At 40.2% G+C, this 26,062-nt stretch overlaps 1 protein-coding gene across 11 annotated transcripts in view; it reads right to left on the minus strand.

The window, feature by feature from the left end:
• Positions 1-26,062, minus strand: part of SOX6 (SRY-box transcription factor 6) — a 785,339-nt gene that overhangs the window by 637,687 nt on the left and 121,590 nt on the right. For 4 of the 11 annotated variants that reach the window (XM_074401168.1, XM_074401146.1, XM_074401154.1 and 1 more), the window contains exon 1: positions 20,857-21,872. The exons of 4 other annotated variants lie outside the window; for them this stretch is intronic. The gene's annotated coding sequence lies outside the window, so the exon portion shown is untranslated. Of the gene's footprint in view, positions 1-19,006; positions 20,048-20,856; positions 21,873-22,298; positions 22,775-26,062 lie in introns of those variants that run through there. 3 more of the 11 variants (XM_074401150.1, XM_074401156.1, XM_074401151.1) reach the window with 2 other exon arrangements.

The following is a 26,062-nucleotide window of genomic DNA, read 5'->3' on the forward strand; positions in this document are numbered from 1 at the left end:
ATCGGGAGACAACAGATGCTGGAGAGGATTTTTAGAAATAGGAACACTTTTACACTATTGGTGGGAGTGTAAATTAGTTCAACCATTGTGGAAGACAGTGTGGCAATTCCTCAAGGACCTAGAAACAGAAATTCCATTTGACCCAGCAATCCCATTACTGGGTATATATCCAAAGGATTATAAATCATTCTACTATAAGGACACATGCACACAAATGTTCATTGCAGCACTGTTTACAATAGCAAAGACCTGGAACCAACCCAAATGCCCATTGATGATAGACTGGACAGGGAAAATGTGGCACATATACACCATGGAATAATACATGCCATCAAAAACAATGAGTTCATGTCCTTTGTAGGGACATGGATGAACCTGGAAACCATCATTCTCAGCAAACTGACACAAGAACAGAAAATCAAACACCACGTGTTCTCACTCATAGGTCGGGGTTGAACAATGAGAAGACATGGACACAGGGAGGGGAGCATCACACACTGGGGTCTGTCAGGGGGAAATAGGGGAGGGACAGCAGGGGGTGAGGTGTTGGGGAGAGATAGCATGGGGAGCAATGCCAGATATAGGTAATGGGGAGGAAGGCAGCAAATCACACTGCCATGTGTGTACCTATGCAACAATCTTGCATGTTCTTCACATGTACCCCAAAAATGAAAATGCAATTTTAAAAAAGACTCAAATGAGAATTTTTTTACTTTTTTTTTTTTTTTTTTTTTTTTTTTGAGGCAGGGTCTTACTCTGTCACCCAGGCTGGAGTGCAGTGGCATGATCATGGCTCACAACAGCCAGGACCATTCAGTCTCAAGCAATCCTCCCACCTCAACCTCTGGAGTTGCTGGAACTACAGGTACATGCCACCATACCTGACTAATTTTATTATTTGTTGTAGAGACAGGGTTTTGACATGTTTCCCAGACTGGTTTCAAACTTTTGGGCTTAAGCAATCCACCTGTCTCAGCCTCCCAAACTCCCGGGATTGCAGACGTGATCCACTGTGTCCAGCTGAGAATATTCTAAACTTTGGGGATAAGGAAACATTCAAAGCTTCAGTCTTTTAAATATTACCTTGCTCTAAAACTGAAATCTATGCAATAACCTCCAGGCTGAAATGATTACTAAGTGCTTAAAAAGAATTTAAGCATCTATATCTAAAAGGAAATTTTAAAAGGCCCAGTTCTTGCTTAATGGCTGCTCACTGTCTACTGCAATAAATCACTTTTCATATAATAAAATGCCAACTGAGAGATAACTGACCTCAGTGGCCTCCCTGTACATTGCTAAAACAGGAAAAAAAATAACATCAATTCAGAAAAAAAGTTTAGAGATAATAAAAGGCGGGGGAAACTAAAGATAAAAAAGAAATAAGTGTTTCTAAGTACTGAGAGAGATCTACTACTGGATACAATAAATATTAGAGATGCTGTGCCTATAAGCCAAGAGCCAAGTATCAATGACCTTCAAGAACTTACTTATACAACACGGTACTCTCCCTTAGCAGGAGCAGAGTCTTAGAAGAAAAAAGATAGCCTGGGTAAGACAGTGAGACCCCTGTCTCTACAAATAAATTTTCTTTTGATTAGCTGGACATAGTAGTGTTCACCTACAGTCCTGGCCACTCCAGAGGATGAAGTAATAGGATCCCTTGAGCCCAGGAGTTCAAGAATGCAGTGAGCTGTGATCATACCACTGCACTCCAGCCTGGGTGAGAGAGTGCGAGGTTGTCCAAAAAAAGATAATGGGTCATAAAATAGAAATGAATTCTCTAACTAGTCCAAAGGAAAGGTAATTTGAGAATTTCCATACGTGAATGTGAAATTCATGGAAGTAGGGACAGTCCTTGCTTTGTATTGTACCATAACTGAAATTAGTGAATATTGCAGCTATATCCTCACTTTGCATGATTCTGTCATAACTAAGATCAAACCATGACATGACAATTGTGTAAAGTTGAAATCAGAGCTATACAAAGTGAAAACAAGGTTATGATGTACAAGACTTTCAGTTAACACCATACCGTGCAAAGCAAGGACTGCCTTCATAACCACACCTGCTGAAATTCAATACCATATAATAATATGTTCAGTTCTTGATTATCCCCATTATCTAAGCTCCTCCTTATCTGGCCTGTAGATTATCTGGGGAAAATCTCTTAGCTTAACTTGCTTGTTACAGGGAGTTGCATTTATACAGCAGAAATGCCATAGAACTTCAAAGTAGGATATCTAGATTTAGATTTCGGTTCTGCTATGTAATGGCTATGTAAACTCAGGCATGTCATTTTTCCTTTCTAAGCCTTAAGTTCCTTTCCTATAAAACTAAAATAATGATATCTACCTCCCAGAGCTGTTGTGTAGATTAAATAATAAAATAATAATCACTAATGCATAATTAGTTCTTACAACATATCAAGCACTCTTCCAAATGTATTAGCTTAATAAAACCTCTCAAAAATTATTATATAGGTACTATTATTATCACCATCTTATGAAAGCATTCAGAAATATGTCTGTATGTGAAAACTGCTCAATATATATTTGGCAATATGCATCCAGTTCATTAACAATATTATTTCCATCCATAAAAATAAATGGATACTGAAAAGAAAGTGAGAAAAACAGAAATCTGTTCATTTATTAAATGCTTCAAAAAACTGGTATAAGAGGAGAACTAAGTTGTTAAGGAAAACAGGGGTGTTTTTTATTCCTAGAGATTCCTTCATCCTCCTTCTCTTGAGTGCTAGTTGTACTCTAAGATTCTGGAAGAGGTTAACTAACAGACTTCAAAGACAGCCAACTCTGCTGGTGACAGAAACCATACTCAAAAAACCTGGCACTGGCCACTGCTGCCAGCCCAGCCAAACACATGCAATGAATTGATGGCCGTGTCCCAATACCCTGCCTATTTCATCCAGCCCAATCTCCTTCACAGGCACAACCCTTCAGATGCTAATACTTCCTTCCTTCCTAAAGTTCTCATTAGACACTTTGGGTTAGGAAGCAAGGGCACTTTCCAGGAGCACACTATGGAAATATACTCTATGAAAAGCTGTATGGAAAAGTGAAGAAAAGCAGCTAGAAATATTGTATCATTTTTGCTCATGAGTCTACTTGCATGAATTCATATATTAAATTAGATTCCTAGCATTTGTCACTTTAGACGACACAGTGGACATGGTGCTTGGAAGTTCTATATAAAGGGGCAGCACAGAACAGTATCCCAGATGGATACCAACAGGGTATCAGAGCTCAAACCCCTTTGGAGATCATCAAACTTCCCAATCACCAATGAAAGAACTAATTCCTAGAGAGAAATGACTTAGCCAAAGTCGCCCAAAGTTTATTGGTAGAGCTGAAACTCCCAAACTGGATTTTTGCTACTATATCAAATTGCCCAGGAATTACACCAATGACTTAGAGAAAAGGAGAAAATGGGGAAGAGAGTACTGATAATAATGTTTGCCTACACTATCCCTAACTGCTGCCTTACTGTGCTTTCCCAACTTCTGCTCTGATTTTACCGAAACCCAAGGAAAGGTGGGTGCAGAAACAATAAAGAATCCCAGACATTCCGGAGAGTAGTAATTCTCCACTTGTCCCCCTCTCCTGAACATGTTAAATACACTTAACTATGGAACTCTGATGACCCGCTCACACCAACAAAATGACTCAAACTGCTTTTTAAAGCATAAATCTGCTTTAAAGTTAAATCTGCTTCCTCTCTCATATTAAAAATGTCACACTAGGCCAGCCACCGTGGCTTATGCCTATAATCCCAGCATTTGGGGAGGCTAAAGCCGGAGGATTGCTTGAGATCGGGAGTTCAAGCATCAGAGCAACACACTGTCTCTTTTTTGAAAATTAAAAAATTAGCACAGCATGATGGCCTATCATCCCAGCACTGTTGGAGGCTGAGGCAGGAGGATCACTTGAGCCCAGAAGTTTGAGGCTGAGTGAGCTATGATCATGCCACTGCACTCCAGCCTCAGTGACAGAGTGAGACCAAAAAAAATTCCCACCTCCCCCACGAAAAAAAATATATAGACCATACTCCTGCTTTCTAAACCTCAATACCAGTCAACCTGTAGTCCCACTTCCTGCTCTAGGTTTTTAGTAATGGCTAAATTCTTCAGAGGGACTATGTACCAGAAGAGTTTCATCTAGAGACTCCTTGACTCATCATGCTCTCACCTCTCTTTCCCAGTTTTATCTATTTCAGTAGTCTCCAAAGTGCATACACACATCCTAAAAGTATACTATATAAATATACTGGGGTATATTTATTTATTTTAAATGTAAGAAAAACTAACCCTTACCTAGATTTAAGTACAGATTGGCAGATTGAGTCTATATGTCTTAATGTGCAACATCCAATATCAGAAGTATCATGGGTAAAGAGAGTAATTGTAGATAATATAATCTAGTTTTTGGCTAAATTAACCCTGAGCAAATGCCCAAGTGGTTTAAAATGATCATTCCAAATAAACTATAGCTTAAGGATAATATTAATAATGTAGGCCTTGGCTGGGCACAGTGGCTCACACCTGTAATCCTAGCACTTTGGGAGGCTGAGGTAGGTGGATCACCTGAGGTCAGGGATTTGAGAACAGGCAGGCCAACATGGCAAAATCCCATCTCTACTAAAAATACAAAAACTAGCCTGCATGGTGGCACAAGCTTGTAGTCCCAGCTATTCAGGAGGCTGAGGCAGAAGGGTCACTTGGGCCCAGGAGGCAGAGATTGCGGTGAGCTGAGATCTCATCACTGCACTCCAGCCTAGGTGACAGAGTGAGACTCTGTCTCAAAAGAATAAATAAATAAATAAATAATGTAAGCCTTAATGATAACAAGACCATGACCAAGCTGACATTTGTACTACTAGTAGTAGCTCAATAGCAGGCATATTACAGGATAGAAACAATGATGATCCATATATATCTGACCAAAAAAATAGGCCAAAATTTGTTTAATTATCAAGAAGACAATTTGAGATAGAGATTTATATCTAGTATCATTTACAGTATATTTTACCCTATTTTATTTTCAGATATTAAGTAATATGAACACTTTACACTCAGCAAGACATTTAAAAACTAAGTACATCAATATAAATGTATATTGCTGCGATTTTTCCAACAATGTTTAAAATCATACTCAATGCTCAAACAGTATTTTGCAAAATTTCACCAAACTTAAATGTTTTGAAACGTCTTCTTAGGTTCTTTTATAGAAGATAAAAAGTTACATGCTATCAGAAGAGTATTTGTTCTTTCTGCTGCTATCAAAAAAAGTTAAAATAATTCACAAAAAAATAATATAACAACAACCTTAAATACATTCCCTTAACTAAAAATCAGCACTGCGTAATGCACAACTCTGGAGTCACCATTTAACCTATAATGCAATGTGAATTATGTCTTCTGGGGTTGTATAGTAGGTAGTGCCCAAATGTTGAAAGACACATAGAAAACTTGGCTGAAAATCTGCAAAAAGAAATGTCACACAGGATGCTTGCTTTTCAGAGGAATGAATGTACATATTTCTCAACATGCCTCACTTTATGTTTGATAGGCAAAGGGCTAATTTTTAGTGAGCCACTTAAATATGTACCAGGAAAGATTCTATCTCAACAAATTCCTTTTTTTTTTTTTAAGAAAAAGAAATTTTTAAGGGAAACTAAGAATTTAACAAAATTCTTTCTATACATTTGTATACTGAACTAAAGGAACAAAGGGATAAGATTACAGAGATAGTACCATAATACCATGGGACTTCACTAACTACATTTTTCACAATCAAGCAGTTGTAGCAAATATTGAAGCCAAGTGCTACATGATAATGGAATTACTTTTAAAAACAGGCTTATAAGATAAATGAATAAAGAAAATGTGGTACACATACACAAGGAGTACTATTTAGCCAAAAAAAGAATGAAATCCTGTCATTTGCAACAACACGAATGGAACTGGAGGTCATAATATTCACTGAAACAAGCCAGGCACAAAAGACAAACTTCATATGTTACCACTTACATGTAGGAGCTAAAAACATTAAAACAACTGAACTTGTGGAGACAAAGAGTAGAATGATTGTTACCAGAGGCTGGGAAGGGTAGTCAGGGAGGTGGGCAAGTGGATATGGTTAATGGTACAAAAATATAGATAGATCAAGTATTTGATAGCACAACAGGGTGATACAGTCAACAATAATTAATCATACATTTTTAAATAACTAAAGTATAATTGGACTGTTTGTAATACAAAGAAAGAAAAAATTATTGAGGTGATAGATACCTCATTTACCCTGTTAAGATTATTATGCAATGTATGCCTATATCAAAATATCCATGTACCATATAAATAGATACACCTATGTAGACACAAAAATTAATTTTAAAGAGGCCTATAAACCATAGTAAAATCTTCACAATGCTTTGAAGTGAGAAAGGGCATAAACATGAGAATTGTTTGCACCATCCAGCAGTTCCATTGCTTATCTTATAGCAGTTTCCCAAACCTGAGAATAAGGTTTAAAAAAAAAAAAAAAAAAAACTAATGCGCCAAATGTGCTAAACATTTATGTGATGAAAAGAAGCTATGAGTTTATGTTACCAAACACAGAGACTGGATAAATGGACGGACAGATAGATAGACTTCAGAAAGGTAATTAGGTATATATAAACATAGAAGCAAACAAACTAACTTAATCTGTTCTTCAAGACAAAGATGATATTTTATCAAATGAGACAGTAAATGCTTTTCCAAATGGATTTATGTTATGAAAGAATATTTTGAAAACATGTTTGGAAATGACTCCATCATAGTGTGATATTTGTTACCAAAAATTCTATGCTATCACCTATTAAAATTTTCATCTATTTTCGATTTAAAAATTGGTAACAGAATATTCTAACCTATTTAGTGATGTTCCAAAAAGTTTCAATGGGTTTTGAGTACATGTGTTAAAAAATATAAAAATGCTATACCTTCAATGTCACTGGCAAAAACAGTGTCAGGGAAGACAGAGGCTACTATCCGAATTTTAACGAAATTCTTTACATATATTTGTATGTAATCAATTTATGCAGTCAATGACTTTCTTCTCCCATTTGCATTTATTTTTCTTTCTGAAATACCATTTTCAGCTGTGGCAGCATTAAAGCCATGTACCAAAGTAAAATGAACTTAAAATCAGATCTTTAAATCGCCATCCAGCAGTATTACACTGAGACTTTTTAAAATAGCAAAGTATATTTGATTATAGGATTTGGGGGACAACAATTTGTTTTAAAATATTATTTCATCTATATAGAATCTATATAGCTTTCTTTTATTCACTACCTACGAACAGGTTTATAGCATGTATTAGTAAAATAGCACATGTTTAAATTTTGAGATACATATGTACATGTTATTACGGCTCGTGAGCATTTTCCTAAGGGTGTGCTCTATCCAAAATGTGGCAACCACTATTCTGTCGGAAGTTCTTCCAAACAAATCTTAAAATTGTCTTGCCAGAGGAATTCTTCCAGACTCACCCATACCAACAATATTATCCTGCTTCACTTAGGCTATCTAGGATACCTAAGAACTCTATTTTCTCTCCATGAATATACTAAGTTATGCCCCTTTGACCTCAGGTACTGAAAATGTTTCCTACATCCACACCAATCAAGCAGGGAAGATACCAGCTATAGGTTACTATGTGATAACACTGAAACAAGCATTTTGTTAATTATCAAAGATATTTACTTTTAAGATGCACTAGCAATATATATACTGCTTAAATACATATATTAAATAGAGACCTCTTTTGGGACAAGTTAGAATGACCATATAATTTAATACCTCCCTTATTAAATTTAATAAAATCTTATTTCTGTCTTTTAAATTGTCTCAGATATAAACTTGTTAAATAAGCAAAGGTAGTATCTATATAAGCATAACCTCATAAAATGTAAAGAACGTTGATACAAATGTCCTATTTTATTGGCATTTAAATTGCAGAAACCAGCATATGTACGAATCAAAAAAGAAGAGTAACAACCCAAAGACGTGAAACTAGTGCGAAGAAAATGCAGAAGAATGTGGCAAGGCTAATGGAAATCCTCTCTACAAGAGTTCCCCTTCATTCTAGGCCTCAGAGAATCCCTGCAAATAATATTCCGAGGAACATGATCAGCTCATTGAAATAAAAACAAAACAAAACAGCAAAGCATAAGAGAAAATAAGGTGCCTTGAGCAAGAATCTTAAGAAAAAGCAGAGACCAGCTATGGCTCTCGGTAGTGAAATTATAGATGCTAGAGTTATCAGCAAGCAAATAAATAGGTTAAAGAAATAAAAGATAAGCTTAAAGCACATATAGATAGATATTCCTATATCTGTCTATAAAGATTACCTCACCAATTTGAAAAAAATCATTTGAATACCCAAAATGAAAAATATGATAAAATTAAATTTTCAAAGGATAAGTTTAATAGCACATTAAATAGGGCTGATAAGAACAAGTGGCAAAGAGCAGACAGTTATAAAAATAGGGGAGTGCCCATCATCTTCCCAACATCCTTCTTTACTCAGGGTGATCCATGACAAATGAGTAATGAAATACTTTCTATAAACAGGGATGGATTTTGAGTGTCACAGATAAAGATGATCAGCTTTTAACACAGTGTAAAAGTAAAGACACCAAAACCATGATTTCTAGACTGTATCTTTGGCCTTGATCACCTTTATAATGAGTAAGTATCCCTGCTTACTTAAAGGATGGGAAGAAAGTTAAACAAATCAAAATCCACCTTTAGAAAAAAAAAAATCAGAATGCTTACCATATACGTTAGAAGTTTCTTCCCAAGTATTTAATTATACCATTCTCTTTTAAGATGAAAATGAATGCAAAGGGCATAAAGTGATATTTTTGTACTGTAATCAGACTTTCATAGAAAAATAACAACCAAGCACTTATTACGAACCAAACAAGGTACTAAGTGTTTTATACACATCATCTTCTCAACTCTCACAATATCCTAGGAAGAAGGCATTAATATTCTCATTTAACACTTAAGGAAATAGATTCAGAGAGGATAAATAAATTGTAAATGGTAGAACAAAATTTGATCCCGAGTGTGCTGATTCAAAAGCCCAAGCTCTTAATACCTAAAACAGTATTGTTTTATATAAATAAATTCAGAATTTAAAAAGAAAAAAGTTCATGTACAATATAAAGGGGTATATTTTTATACACTCTATTTACATGGCTCCTGATAACACTGATGAGCTTTCCATGTAGATATAAAAAAGAAATCAAACACAAAACTTCACAACTTAGACACAGCTAATTATGAATCCTTTGGAAAACAGCCCAAGGTGTCATAATTAAGTTAAGCTGTTTCACATCCTTTCCCTGTCATGCCCTATGTAAGAATATGAGTCTCTAAGTTCACTAGTCCTACCCAACACAGGTTGTTTATGTGTGTATATATATATATCTCAAATAATATATATGTATCTCATAGAAAATAAACCTGTTACAAAATGCCACACAATTTAGAACACAGAAGTCAATAGTATTCAGTGTACATGTGCCTACATTAGCATAGCTGTAAAATTACACAAACCTACACAAATGGACGCATTCTCTGGACTTACTGTTATCTGTAAACATTTAAAGAATCTGGTATCAGAAAAGCTGACAATTTCCCTTCAAATGCCTTTAAGGGTTCCAAAATTAAAATCCTCTTTTAAACCTCAATATATCTACTTTCGTTGTGCATCGTTGTAGTGGGAAGGGAGTACAGCTAAGAAATTTTAAAACAGTAAAATTTTCCTTCCGTATGTATATAGGTCTCCAGAGTCAAGGGTAAAAAATGTTTCTGAGACTCCGTTGATTAATATGCTGTGTTCCAAGTTATTTAAACTTTGTTCAGCTGCTATATTATTTCAATTTTTATTTTCTTTTTCTTTTGTTTTTGCTTCTTTAATTAAAGAACTTAACTGAAAAATCTTAAAGGAAGATGTTACTTAAATATGATGCTTTTAGCATCATAACTAATTTAATAAGACCAAGAGGATGTTTTTAAACTGTTTTCTATAACTTTCACCACTTTTTCCCCCTCCTTTACTGACTTTCAGAATCTTTCTTTTTAATGTAGAGGTTTCAACATTTTTTTTCACAGCATTACCAACAATGCAAGTCTCCAGGCGGCCAAAGCAGTGGTGAGGAAAATACGTTAAAGCCATTGTACACCAGGGCCATAGCTTTTCTAACCTATGTGACCACCAATCTCTTTTCAGAAAGTGATTATGTCACAGTCATAAAAGCTGCAAAACTCAGTAACTGTGTTTACCTTGGAGAAACAAATTAAACACCAGAGAGCATCCAAACTAAAAATATCTAAGAAGGCCTGCTGGCTCAGAGAAAAGGCATTCAAAAGTTACTAGAAAACATGAGTTTCCAGATTACAAAATTAGGTGGGCATGATGGCCAGAAGTTCAAAAACAGTGTGGGCAACAGAGTGAGATCGCACCTGTACCAAAAAAAAAAAAAAACATTAGCCAGGCCTGGTGGTGGACTTCTGCAGTCCCAGTTACTCAGGAAACTGAGGCAGAAGGATTGCTTGAGGCCAGGAGTGGCTGCAGTGAGCCATGATTGTACCACTGTGATCCAGCGTGGGCAACAGAGCAAGACCCCATCTCTTAAAAACACTAACAAACAGAAAGCTTAAAAAAAACAAAAAACTAATAAGTGGATTTATCATCCCTATTGGAAAGTTTTCAGGAGTAGAGAGGGTTTACCGCTGCTACTGCTGCTGCTGCCACTACCGCTGTTTCATGAACAGCATTGTATAATCAAAATTTGTATTTCTTCTAAAAACCTCAAATCATCACTCTGAGGATTAATTTATTTTCATATTATCCCTCAATAAAAAAGAAGCTATGATAGATGCCAACTTTACAATTGGAAAAACTTCATTATAAATATGAGGCACCTAAAGATCAGCAACACATAAGGGAAACAGAAATAACAACTAGATCTAAAAGCTTTCAGACACAGCTCTTTCTCTAAGATCATGCTTGTCCATTTTCTAAAAGTGTATTACAGTGTAAGATATAAGATTTTATTAACTCACAGCCCTGATCATCAGTTCATATATTAATAAGCCACTTACTGCAATTTTCATACTTAGTTGACATATTTGAAGGAAAGTAACAATTTGAAAGATTCCTCTGTCCCTTAAAATGCATTCAGAATGTTCCTGACCACAAAACTGATCTAAAAAAGAGAAGTGAAGTGGCTAAGCTGCTGGGTTATGTCCATATCACATTCATGACAGACACGGCCTTTCTAGGAATCACAAAAAAACATGTACGAGACATTTCAGTGTCAGATCTACAGAAAAGCTAGTTATACTATCAAATGTTCCCCCATGTTCAGTGTTCTTTAGGATGTTACCTAAAGCCAATGCCTCATCATCCTTTAAATCACAGATCAAAGGCCATCTTCTGTTAGAAGATTTCCCTGACACAGGTACTTCTGCTCTTATACATAACACCAGTATAGTAATTAGCACTGTATAGAATCACCTGTATGCATACCTCTTCACTAGTACCATGCATTTTCATCCTTAAAATTATATAAGCAAGTGCTTCTCAGCCTTTTCACCATCAAAGATTCTTTTATTAATTCTCCCTCATGACCTCCATATTTTGAAAGACTGTTTTCTATCAAACTTGCCACACTTATAATAGTTAAGTAATTTTGTAATTTGTATTAATCAAAAACATATAGAACTGATGCTTAATGCTTCTGATCGCATGGTATTATTCTTTTACATTGGTGTATGGGAAATGCAGCAATAATTTGGCTCTGGAAGTAAGTTTGAAAATACAATAAACGAGCACTGACCTTACATCAAAGAAATTAGAAAACAAGAGTGTCAAAAAAGCCAGTTCTAATTTATAACATACAAGCTTTGTCTGGAGTAAGCAATATCCTGAAGCAAAACCCAACTGAAAAATTGATTCGTATCAAGTAGAAAGTTAGTAAGTAGTAAGTAGAAAGTGGGTAAGTTTATCTACTTCACATACCTTTTACTGAATGAGGCAATGAATATGAAAGCACTTTAAAGGCTTAGGAGTTCTACAAATATAAGAGAATTAAGAGCCTTTCTCATGCCATAGTTCTTGTACTGATCATATAACTATTGTCACTTTACCCTAACACAGTTGTCCAGAACTGTTCTACCCACTTACGTATATATACAGCATCTTCAAACTTAATCTTTCTAACAACCCATGGAATAAATTATATCACCATCACTATGTTTAAAATCAGAAAATTGAGATTTGGAAAGTTTACATTACTTTTCCAAGGTCACACAACTAGTTTAGAAAATAAAGCAAAAGGAAATATTCAAAAAAATCAAAATTGGAAGTTTAATTTTGGTCTTCACACATATAGGTCCATCATTCAAATGAAGAAAACTGTCTGCTTTCATTTTTTGTTAAAATGAAAGCAAGAGAAAACAGACGGATATCTGTATATCTGACACAAAGAAATTCCTGGTGTCAATCATTGATACATATAACCAAAGATTATAAAGTCTCCTCTTGGCAGGCTTTCAAAATAAAGAGAAATTCTTAACTGATTAGAATGGAGAAAGAGTGATCAATATCATATGACAATGACAAATGAAATTACCTTTCAAAATCTCTTCTAGGCCTTAGAATTGTAGTTTTATCAAATTTGAGAAGTTGAACATGTAAATTCTGCATTTAGTCACTACTCTATCCCAGGTCTTCCAGACCATAGATTAATTCTCCTTTCAAGGAAAGAAAGTTAAGAATCTATATTGCTATTTTTATTTTATATAACATGAAAAGAAGCAAGTTATGTAACTTCCCAAAGATTATATAGCAATTATGTAGTAAAGCTGGAATGGGAAGCCAGATCCAGATAATTTTAAGTGTAGAACCACCACTTCAACCGTAACAGATAACATGTATTAAATGTTTATTTTATACCAATCCCTCAGCTTAGTGCTTTACAATCATTTATTTCATGTAATCCTCACAACAACACTACGATGTAGATATTATTATTATTCCCATTTTATAGATAAGGAAACTGAGGCTTAAGGATTATACCGTGAATATATTGGGAGAAGAGCTGACTTCTCATACACAGACAGTTCAGTGCCCATGAACAGAATTGAAAATTATTTCTGAGAAAATAAAAATATTCCTGACCCTCTATATTCGTTCCCAAGAAAAAACAATTAACTACTCTCTCTCAGCTGGGGGCATTCTTACTCAGTTCTATAAATAACCTGGTTAGCATCAAGACAATCACAGCTAAGTTTCCCCACCTACCAAATATGAAAATCTTCAGAAGAAGAGAAAATCTTTAAGAAGCAAAGATCCATGGCTTCAAAAATGCTCTTCAGGGTGTCTAGAACTTAGTAAGTGTTCACATTAGTAAATGACCTATTTGTAAACTATAATATGTAGCATTTGCAACTATGCCTGAGAACGAGTATGCTCTTAAAAAAAAAAATCTGTTGCATTTCCCTTTTTCTGCATATTGGGCTTGTGCAGCCTTGGAAAGTGAAGCATCTTTAATTTTCTTTGTCTAATTTTAAAGAGCTACTTTTCAAAAAGCAAAGAAATTGTGCTCGGTGAAGTCAAAATCACAAACAGCATAAAGTCCCTTCTGCTTTTTTACATTTGAATAGACATATTAAAGATAGACAATTCATCTGTTTTTAAAATGACTAGAAACAACAAATTATTGAAGGTAGCAAGGATAACAGATGATTTCAAAGGTTATCATGGGAGATTTTTCTGAGAAGAAAGAGATCAAGAGAGAACCGAGAGAACATAGAATGTTTGTATACACTCTTAAATGTACATCATACAGTGCACTTTGAATTTATCTTATATTTATTATGCCTATTTATATGTATCATCATTGAAGAGCATCAAATCAATATGCTTAAGTAATTTGATTTAAAATAGTTAAAACACACAAAACTCTTAAATGATTTAATAATATCACATTAGGTTTCTTCAATACATGGTGCTTCAATCCAGAGAAATCTTTAGAAGGTTTTATAGACCATGGGAGCTTAGTAAATAAAATACATCAATGAATTCCTCACCACATGCACAACAACGAAGTGTTCATAGAAAGAGAGCAAATACAGAAATAGAAAATACAGAGCAGCAAACTGAAGTTGGTCACCAAAGATGTAAAAATTTCTAAAATGTATACAACATGCGACTACCAATTGTTAGATTTTGTATTTCACTATTTTATCTCCAAATAATTGCAGGCTAAAATATTAATTCAGTTCTTTACAAACAAAATCAAACATCTCCCTATAAATAGAAAGAGATAACTCTTTAGATAAATACAAAGATTTCTATAGTTTCAATTGATTGTTGTTCACTTGAAGTATCATGAAAGAGAATGCCACTACACATTTTCATGCCATTTAGATGAAAAGAAACATTTCAGAATTTTTCTTTAAGCATCTTAAAAAGGATTTTTTTCTAATACATGTATTGTGCAAATTTGTGAGGATTACTAAATATATTAGCATTATAAAGTAGAAATAAGTAGGCAGTTGATTTTTAATGTGGTTTATTAGTTTATAATAGATTACAGCATCTACAATTAACCTCAGAAAATAACTCACATCTTTCCTAAAAATGAAAGTTTTTTTAGTGAATAATAAAATATGAGTGATATATTAGGGGTCTTAGAGGAGCAAGAAGAGATTCTGAATATAAACAAGCCATCATTCTGGTAAAAAGAAATACAAACAAGAAGAATAAAAATAGTTGATGCACAAAAGCCATAATGAGGGGGTAGCTCAAAAAATAACTTCTACTTTGAATGGTTTGGATGAAATACAAATTATCCACAGAAAAGTGTGGACTGGCATAAATGTTTGTACAAAATTATAAGTGTATTTCAAGAAGTATGCAAGAGGCAACCGCCTGCATGATGCACAAGGTCCCAGCAATGCTCTGCTTAAGTGCTAGTGCACAGAGTCCAAACCACTGCATTTTAATTACCATGCAGCTTCAGATATATTGCCTTTGATATGGAAATGTTCTTGTTCTCTCATCTTCACATATGGTCTCATGCACAGAAATCTTTATCTGATTCATAAAAAATAAACTAGAATCCAATCTCAACACCTGACCTCAGTGCTTAGAAGTTTTTTACTAAGCATGGTATCACTATAAAAAGAATGGCTAATATTGGTGTAAAGTTGGATATTTTGAGCAAAGATATGAAGGATTTGCAGTTAGGAACTGAATCGATACTGCTTCTCTGAGGTTTTAGGGTTTCATGTTCCCTTTTTTAAGACTACCACAGATTTGAGGAAAGACAGACCAGCACTCTTTTTTGGAGCTGAAAGAGTCTGCAGTAGATTTAAATGATATTCCATTTACACCTTCCACCCACATTCTTCAATTGATATTTCTATCCAAACTATTACTACGAATACTTAAAATTTGAAAAGCTCTATCAAAAACCATAATGCAAATTTTGAACTATTTCCAGTTTGTTTAAATGTCTAAACAAAATAATTAACTGAAAAGCTTTTACCCTTTTCCACAGAACAAGGAAAATAAAAACACTTTCCTGTGAATAAATATTGAATATATAATGAAAGGATGATGAGAGTTTCTGATACAACACTCACCAAAACAATAAGTTTTTGGATCACAGTTGAAGAACTTCAGGCCAAAAGGATATGCTACATATTTAAAATGAGCTTACATTAATAAAAATTGCTTTTCCTACAGTATATAGGAGCACTAGGATTTTTACTTGAATGTTGAGATTCAGGGCATAATCAATAGAAAATGTACAGTCAGAATGAATACAGTCAGGATGAAAATGTTTTAATACCTTATTTTTCCTTATTAGAAAAAAATAATAGAGAGGCATATTTCTTAAGAAGCAATCCAAACCCAACAATAGTCCACTGCTTCCTCTAGACAGCAGTGAATGTTTGTTCATTTTTAGCAGGTTTTTATAATAAAATCTGTTCTCATTAAATCTTATATACCTATATAACTCGATTAATTTTTTAATGGTAATATGGCCTATCTAACCTCATGGCAGCAGATAATACATCCCATCTGCAAATTGTCTTGCTGTAAGTTATCTGTGTTTTATCATTTCTAGTACCTGTCTGTGCCTGATATGGTATTCTCAGACACATTAGCTTGATGGAATGTTTCACTTGACTTCAAAAACATCAATTGATATATAGGCATCCCTAAACTATATTAAAACAAATAGCTCTTAGATAAAACAAAATTTTTGGTTTTCTATTCTGTAATTTCATAGACTGTTGCTTGTAAATAGTGAAAAATATATGTACATATGAATTCTCTCACTAACAAGAGAGAGAATTTCAAATATGGAAAGAGATACATAACCAAACAAAACAGAAAAGCATAGAAAATATTAAAAGTAGGGGTTAAAGCCAAAGTATATTATCGTGTTCAAAAGAAAACTCATTTACTCCAGTACCTATTGTACTAATTGAAAAAAAGTTATTTAAAAGTCACTAATATCTTCAATATAAGATAGATATGTGCAGCAAATTCATCAGTGACCAATAACTAAATAATTCCTAAAAGAGATCAAATAGAAACAAACATAAAATCTCAATAATGCCACCAACATTTATCATTTATGTTTTTACAGTAATATATTTTAAATCATTATAAAAGAAAGATTTGCCAGTTATGTTAACATATCGTACATATATGCTTTTTCCCTAAAATGAAAAATATCTGTTGTTTTCTGCTACTATTGAAAAAGTGCCCAACAGACAATATAATATGCCTACTTAATTTCATTTCTTCTAGGCATTCAGTTACCAAATCCATTATAGTATCGGTTTAAGGTATAATACTTGATATTGTTTTATTAACATTTTTATATTTGTCTTTGTAATATAATGTTGTATTGTAGTGACACAAAATATTATAGGACTTTATATCATGCTCCATAATAAAGAATTCAATTTTTTGTACATTTTAAGAAATACATATATAGTAAGAGAAAGTTCCTTCTCATAACTTCCAAAACAACAAACAAAAGCAACAATAAACAGAATAAACAATAAACAAAAAGCTATCTAGTTTTGCCACTGTAACTGAAGGAATATGGTGGAAAAGAGAAGAGAAGGGAGGTGTTGGAAGTACATGAGAAGAGCAACAGAGACTGTCAGTATGTCTTTGGAATTAATGCCCTGGTACTTGATATCTGGATCCTAGTTACTTAGTATCTTTGATCTTAAACTAGACCTAATAATGCTTTCAGAGTTTGAAAGATTTTTTTTTTTTTGGTTGTTCGCTTTTTTAAATTTTTTTAAGAATAGGAACAATTTATCTGGACTTACGGGGTTTTCAAGAATGTAGGAGGAAAAAAATTTACATGTCATTTGGCCTACTGCCCATGTGTTCACATATGTGTATTCAAGAAGATACTTTCAAAACTGCACAGAAGATACATAAATCAGTCATAACTTTTCTCTTATTATAAGAAAATGAAATATTTCATCAGTTCAATAAGAAGCAAATGCAACTTAATAAACTGTGTCCCTATTTCCCACCAAGAAATGTGCACTCTTGCTACCATAGAAAAGCTAACCCTGGGCCTGGCTCAGTGGCTCACACCTGTAATCCCGGCACTTTGAGAGGCCGAAGTGGGTGGATCACCTGAGGTCAGGAGTTCAAGACATGGTGAAACTCTGTCTCTACAAAAATACAAAAATTAGCTGGGCGTGGTGGCGTGTGCCTGTTATCTCGGCTACTCGGGAGGCTGAGGCAGAAGAATCGCTTGAACCCGGGAGGCGGAGGTTGCAGTGAGCGGAGATTGTGCCACTGCACTCCAGCCTGGGCGACAGAGTGAGACTCCGTCTCAGAAAGAAAAAAGAAAGAAAAGCTAACCCTGTCCCACTAAGCTTGTGAAAGGTTTAGGATGTTTGCTTGTTTCTTTGTTTTGAAATAAAAAAGAATCCTCTAGTAGGTTTAACGCATATGTAAGTGGTCTAGAAACAAGAGGAGGAGGAAGACTGATGCAAATGCCTAATGCTGAGTGTTGAATTCCAGGTTAACTGCACAGGGTGACAGAGGGAAAATCATGTTCACGGCTGCAGAAATCTGGTCTCTGCCAGAGAGTGCAAGCTAAAGCAAACCTGAGACCTGGGATCTGGGAAGCTAGGTAGGAAGCTCAAGCAACAAGCTGGGCAGAGAGAACAAGGCACTGCTCCTAAGAACCCCAGGCAGAACAAGAGTGAGACAGGGAAAGACAGCAGATCTGTCCAGGCTTTCCCACAGTGATCACTAGCAGCCCCAAGCGGCTAGGCCTGGAGGGGGAAACCAGAAGCTGCAATCAGAGCGCAGATACTAACTTTCTGAGAAACCTTTGGGAGTGGGGGCTGAAGGGAGCGCAGAGACAGGTGAACAGTCCAACCTAGAAGCCTGAAGTCCCTACCCAAGCTAGGACATACAATGCCGAGCCTGGGGTGGTCTTACTGGGTTGGTGAGACACAGGGGCACTAGCAGCCCTTTCCCAAGGGTGGGGTGTGAAGAATAGGTATGTTGCCAGATTTTCTCTGCATCTCCTTTCCCCATTCAGTCTGCACTCTGCGCTGTTGTTCAGTACCCCTCTTACCAATAGTTTCTCAACAGCCGAAAAACAAGAAGATAAAATAGGAAGAGAAGAAAAGAGAAAAAAATCCAAGACAAGGCTACATTGTCACATTCTTCTCAATCACGGCCTCCCGAGGCTGCCCTAGCCGGTTCGGCCCTCACTCGGGAATCCTGGAACCCAGAACGGAGCTGAGCTGACCGGGTCGGCCAAGCCCGTGCCTGCGGGCCTCGGGGACGAGGTGCTGAGTGCGCAGGCTAATTATACATGTGGCATTTGGGCAGCCGACTGTCCAGTGACACCTTACCTTATGAGGAAACGTCAACCCCAGTAACTGTTCAAAACAAAATGCCATTGCAGGATCAGCTTCGCCGGCCCTTGGCCGGTTCAGGATTGCTTTTCCCACAGCCTCTCGCACTTAGCGTAAGAATGTGGCCTAGGGAGGCCAGCCGTGGGCGGGAAGGATGGCCAGGGTCGGGGGGACAGGCAGGGCAGGCCTTGCCAGGTGTCCGTCCTGTCCCCCCTCGCCAAGAACCAGCTCGCAGACGCGACCACTTAATCTTTTTTATTCACCAAACCCACCTCCTAGAAATAGACTGGGCGGGGCTGGGTGTCCGTTCTCCTCGGGACCCGGGGAAAAACCTGGGCATGTGACTAGAAAGGGCAGGAGACAGAAGACTCTGGTAGGCGGGAGTGGAGGGGCCCTCTCTCATGTCTACTCCCCCAGGTTGCTGGCTTGGCCGCCCAGCCAGGGCCAAAGCCCGGCAGCAGGAGTACGCGGCGGGCACCGGCGCCCCGGGACGCGGACGTCATCCGAGCGCCCATTGACAGTGCAGCGGGAGGTCCGGAGCCCAGCCCAGTTTGCCGCAAAGACGGCTTCGGGCAACCTCGAACCCTAAACTTCAAGCGCGGCCCTCGCAGGGTCTCACACACAAAAGCAGCCCAGGATAGCCCGTCTCGCTAACAACCCAGCCCCGTCACTTAAGTCGAACACTTATTTTTAGTTCCCAAATAGAGACCGCATTCAATATCTGGCGATTCACACAAAACAAGGTTTTCAAACTTGGTCAGCCTAAGACAGCGTAAATAAAACTCAAAACACGCTGGCGACAGCCACCTTTTATCTGCTCCGAACACACCACTTCTTTTTATCTTAAAGCTCGGTGGAGCGCCCGGGAAGCAGCCGGGCACAGAGCTAATCTGTTCTCAGCAGCCCCGGGCTGCTCCTCCAGGCGTCCGAACACACAACCCCAGCAGCCTTTGCACAACCCCTTTCCCTTCTCTGTCCGGCCCTTTAAGGGAGAAGGAAAAAAGCAGCTCCCGCGGGAGCGACCGGGCTCGGGCTGGGCCCCGGAGCGGGTGGCAGCACCGCCCCCTGCCCTCGCCCGAGCCCGGGAGCAGCGGACCTCGTCTGGGGCTACAGGGGAACAGCGGGCGGCGGGGCCCGGGCAGGACGCCGAGCAGGACGGAGGGCGCCGGCTGGGCTCAGGGACGCGGGGCGGGGAAGAAACGTGCCGGAGACGGTGCTCTCGGCCAGCGGACTCCGTGGCGAAGTCCGCGCCCGGTGGGACTGCGCTACCCCTCGCCCCTGCTCCTGCCAGGTCAGGCACCACTGCCCTCGCAGCCAGGGTAAAGAAGACCACAGTTTAGTTAGCACTTGGATTTTGGATGGGCTTGGAATTTGGTGTGTTTATTCCTGAAAAGACCATTAAAAAGTGCTGTCCAAAAACGGGGGGAGGGGAAGAAAGGGAGAAAAGCGGAGGGAGCCGGAGGCAACTCGTGCAGCGTCCGGGGAAAGTTGCCGCGGAGCGGCAGTGGGGTGAGGGTGGGAGGAGGGAGCGCACGCGTTTTCTAGCGACCCGGGTTTTCTTTATGAACTCCTCCGAGTAAACTTCATCCCGGCGAGAGAGCGGCGGAGATCCTCGACTCCCGCCCGCCCTCGGCCAGCGTCAAACCCACAAACAGCCAGTTTCCAAACCCAAATGGGGGTGGGGTGGGGGTAGCGTTAAGAAGCCCAGCAGCTCAGCGGGTCCTCCCGACCTCCCGCACCCAGAGCCTGGCTGACGCGGAAGCGCTCCGAACACTGTGGCGTCGCAGTCACACAGCGAATCAACCCAACACTTTTCAAGAAAACAAAATATTTGCTTCGAAACTTACTTTGCATTTAGTCTGTATTCTTTGGGGGATGCGGTTTAGGTCGGCTCGCAAGGGAAGCCCGTTTTGTCCAGGTTGGATATTGTCTACTTATGGATCAGCCCTTGGATGAGGGTTTATTTTAATTTATGGCTTATGCATTCTTTTAAGGTCGATTTACATGACCTCCGGCTACAACTAAGACAGCCGAGGAGGGCACTCCAGTCGTCAGTCGGCCAAACCCACAATTAAAACAGCCCTCCCCCTAGTCTCGGTGTGACTAGGGCTCTCCCCCGGTAGGCTGGCCGCCTGCCTTTCTCTTTCTTACTCTCTTCTCTCTTCACTTCCCTTTTTTTTTCTTTTTTTAATGTATCTTTCTTTTTTTAGTATCGCGAAATAAGATGTGATATCAGTTTTTTTAGAAGTTTCAGTATAACTTTCTCTAAACCCAAGCCTGCAGCGATAACCAGAGATACGGCGCTCACAAAGCCCTCAGGATGTTGCCCTCTTGTGGACACAGGGGGCATTACCGCCCAGCGGTCCCATCTGAACCTTCAAAGCGGACACGCATTTGCTTACAGAACGAGGGGGGATGACTACACCCGCAGCCACACAAGCTTCTCTATCACACACTTGCGCGAACTTCAATGAAATACCTACCTCAAACTTCACGGAGACTTACAAATTCATTCTCTAAGCCACCTGACTTCTTTTTCACAACATTCCCAATTATATAGATTAGAATATCTATGCGGGGAGGCGGAGGTGGAGGAGTGAGGTGGGCCGAGAGGGCAGACAGATTTCCGGACGAATACTTAGGATGGCGATAACAGCCTTCTGTTGTCAAAGGTTGCGTTGTGTCCCTGCCCTTGCCCTTTTGCCTTAGTGTCCTACGCACAGTTATCTACGGCTACGTATGTTTTCTCAGAGTGAATTTTTTAGCAGGGAGGTGGAGGGGAGAAAACCAGAAGCCCGCCACGCAGATCTGTCACCGGCTCCGGAACAAGGCGCAACTCTCCGAGAGGGGGACGCATCCTTGGGATCCGCGCGTCCGCCTGCGAGCGGCGGGCGCCCGGGCCCCTTTCTCTCCCTCCACTCCCCCTCCGCGTCGGCCCCTCAGAGCGCCCTCCTCCCGCTCCTCCTCCTCCTTTCCCCTCCCCAGGCAAGTACGCAAACCCGCCCCGGCCGGGCAGCCGGCGGCTCCCGGCCACCCGAGCCCTCTCAGGGCTCTGCTCACTCGGCTGTCGTCCCTCCGCCTGTCCTGCCCCAGCCCCTCGGTCCCAGCTCACAGAAACTAACCCTGGAGTGCCCGGAAGGGCAGGAGCGGAAGGCTCCGAGGGACGGCGGCCCGGCACTGGGCTCCGGCCCCCTGCCCCCTCCGGCGCCCCAACAGGTAGCTCACAGCGGGCCGCTAGCCCTGGCTCTGCCTCCCAAGCTCTCGAAATCGCTCGCTCCGTCCCGGTTACCTGGGCGGGCTCCAGGATGGTACCGCACGGGAGGGTTCCTTGTGCGCTGCGCCGCGGGAGTAAATGGCATTAAAGAAAAAGGGAAAGATACAAATAAAAAAAATTAAAAGGAAGGGGAGTCGGTGCTAGGTCAATTGGCACAGCCCGGGGAGCAAGGGAACAGAACCCCCCAGCGGCGCGGCCGGCTCGGCCCGTTAACTCAAGTCTGCGGGGGTGTCCCGCCCCGGGTGGGGGCAGCGCAGAGCGGCAGAAGTTTGCCGCCGGGGTGCCAGGAGGTGCGGGCAGAGCGGGGTGACTAGGGGCTTCACCCTGGAACAAGTGAAGGCGATGGTTAGTGCTGTCAATCTTGGCAATCAGTGTGAGCGGCCATGTCGTAAGTATTCAAAGCATTTCCCGTCGTGCAACATCAGAAAGTGAGTGGCCAGGGCATTGATCTGAGCGAGGGAGAGGAGGCAGGGCTCCCCTCCCAGACAACACAGGCAAGACGAGACAAGAGGCGAGGGAGGCAGCGAGCCAGGCAGAGAAGCTGGGAGGGAGGAGGGCGGGCCGGGGGAAGAAGGAGGGGAGAGCGGGAGGCAAAGGCAAGAGAGAGCCGCAATGAGAGAGGAGGGCAGAGAGACCAGCGAGACCAGAGGTTGGAATTGGAGAAAGCGCCTGAAAAGAGACGGTGAAGCAACTATTAGGAGATAACTGGAAGGAGACAATAAAGAGAGAGAGTCGGGGTCAGAGGAGAATGGGGACAAGCACTAGGTGGGGGAGAGGCAGCCTGAGGGGAAAAGGACCAAAAGAGCGCTATTGGGGCTCGGGCTGCTGGGAGGAGGAGTCACGAAAAGGCAAACTGTAGCCGGGAAAAGGTAGACAACCGGGGGTGGGGAAAAAAACAGAAGCAAACTGGAGAAAGTGAGGAAGTCAAATGGTAAAGGAAAACGTAGGAATGGTAGCTTGTGCTTTGGAAAAGTTAGGTGACAGAAGGAGGTATGGGCTGAATGTTAAGTTCTAAGAGATAGAACTGGACCACAAAAGTCAGTTGTGAGACAGAGAAGGGGAACAGGCAGATCAGGGAGAAGACAAGAAGGGTGGATATTAGGTTGAACAATAAGAAGGATTAAGGAAAATGAAAAAGAGAGGCAGTCAAAAGAGAGAAAAGAAAGAGAGGAAGGAAGCAGCGATGAAAACACACCAGTTAGTAGGATCTCAGCAAATGGGGGAAGAGAAACATTTTAAACGATGGAGGAGGAGGCATTGAAAGAAAAAAAGTAAAAGCAATTCACACAGGAGATTCCTAACATATATAGGTGGCAGTGTTCTTGGGGGCCATATGGATTATGTAGTTTATAGGTTCAAATTATTATAAATAACAGGACATGTACAAACCACCAAAGAAAAGTTATTATACTTTCACAACAATAAATAGAATAGTTCCACAATTGTTATATGGATAAGTCTGCATTGTACGGGATTGAGTGGGTGATATATGTATATTATCTCAACTTTGTAGAGGAAAAGATTTGGAGAAACAATTTCAAAATGGGTGGATTAAAGATTGTTGAAGATGAAAACAGTTTCAGTCACCCAGGATGACATATATAAATTCCTGTCATGTGTAGAAAATTATGTTAATAAAAGACCCCCCCAAAAAAAGATCCCCTTTGATTCATGTGTAGGGTAGACAGATTTGAAGGCTACAGAATGTCATAAAGAAGTAGACACCTGAAACTGTCTCAGTGAAAAAAAAAAAAAAAAAAAAAAAAAAAAAAAAAAAAAAAAAAAAAAAACCTGGAGGACCAGGTCAGGGAATAATCATGGTCTCACATAGCAGAGATGCAGAATATAAACGATAGATGGGAAAACTAGCTTTGATAGCGGCCCAGGACTAACTAGAGGCAGTGTGCACAAGGTGAGGTTGGCCTATCTTAAACCTGACCCAAAGAAATAGACTAGATTTAAGAAACTGAGGTCAGTGGCAAGTCAAAACTACATCAAGATAAAAGCTGGGAAAGAGGTGCTGAAGCACCAGCATAACCCACAGAGATTTGTGAAGGAGAGAGCCTTACTGTATAGAAACTGATATGAGATGGCCTCTTTAAGATACTTCATTGAAAGATACTTATGAAAGGACATATGGACCAGAAGAGAAGAGTCAGGAATGGTGACTAGAGAAATCAGAAAGTTGCACAGCAATTAAAGTTTCCAACAGGAGGAAGAACTCCCACAGATGAAGTGATCAAAGATAAAGGGGAGAAAGTCTCATTCCTGTTACATTAACTTTGAAGAAAACGGAGACAGGATGCAAACACAGAAGATGGAACAAGCTGAGCTGTCGATCATATACTGCCTTTTCAAAGTATTCTCCAGGATGGTTTCATATAAACTCCAGATAAGAAAAAGACAGAGATAAGAGTGAAGATGAGCACCTAGGATCAGTGGGGCAGAAGGAACAGTCATATGCTCCTAGCCCAGGAGGAAATACAAAGCTTGGGGGCTGTGAGTTAAACTGCCTTGATGATTTTTGGGAGGCGAGTTAGTCCCCAGCGAGAAATCTTGTTTCTCCACCACCCACAGTGACTTTCAGGACTGGAAAAGTCTGTCTTTAGGCACCAGAGCCTGGAGGCCGAGAGGTAAGCCCTGGCACCTCGATGGGCAGCTCTTAAAGGCCAGGGCTCCCAGAACTGCCTACTGGCCCTTTGACCTCTAAGGCCCAAGGGGCAAGCTCAGACTGGTGTTTCTAGCCCAAACAGGAGTCAGATCTCCTCTGTGTGTGTACAAGAGTGGTTGGGCCTGGAACAGAGCCCCACACTCCTCAACTGTCTGTCCTGGAACTCAACCACAAGGGCCAAAAAAAACCTCTCCAAAGCCTAAAGAGGTCTATATTGAAGGACCTGTCCTAAATGCCTGCAGAGAGAAGAGGGGTGTAGATTAAGTCTCAAAGACTAAGTCCTCAGGGAAGAGCCACCTAGAGAGGTGAAACATCAGGGACCGAAAGGCTGGAGTGCGACTGGGTCCTCCAATTTGCTGCGACAAGTTTGGCTTTCCAAATACCAGCGCGTCTTTTTAAATCACAGAGCACTTGGGGTTCTGGTGGGCAAGACTGGCCCTGCCGACCAGACGCAGGCCGCTGGCCGGAGGCAAGAAAGAAGGAAAAGAAGGAGACATTATCAAGATCTCTGGCCTCCAAGGCCCTAATACGCGGCCGATGAACCTTCCGAAAAGGAGCGGCAGAAATCCTTTTTAGATTTTATCTGATAAACTGATAGCAAAGTAAATTGATAAGGCGGAACCCGGAACAACCAACAATATTGATCCCTAAAGAAAGGAAACTAAAGTTTGGGGTCTCGATGCCGCACTTCAGGCTGTGCAAGGAGTGACACGTGGCCCTGGGGGCGGGGGTGCGAGATAAGGGTTTCCTCTAAAGCCTCGGGCGCTGGCTCTACCAAGCACTGGGAGAGGCGGAAAGCGCAGCAGCCCGCTAAAGTGCTGGGCTCTCCACCTACCTGGTCCAAACCGGCCTGCGGGCTCGGAGAAGTACCCGGAGGCGCAGAGGGCACCCAGGCACACCGTAGCCAGATCCAGGCACTCATAAGCTCACATCCCTTGTTAGAGCCCCGCGCGACGAAGGGATCCCAGGAGCTGAGATGGGGGGAACCTGGGCAGGATGGAGGGGCGAGCCGGTGAGGCTGACTTACCTGCCCGCAGCAGTCGCTGCCTCTGTGCTGTCTGAATGTCCCTGCGCACCGCAACCAGCAAAGGCAATTCGGCTTTGCTAA

The sequence above is a fragment of the Saimiri boliviensis genome, chromosome 6 (genome assembly GCF_048565385.1).
Source record: "Saimiri boliviensis isolate mSaiBol1 chromosome 6, mSaiBol1.pri, whole genome shotgun sequence".
In the NCBI taxonomy this organism is placed as follows: Eukaryota; Metazoa; Chordata; class Mammalia; order Primates; family Cebidae; genus Saimiri; species Saimiri boliviensis.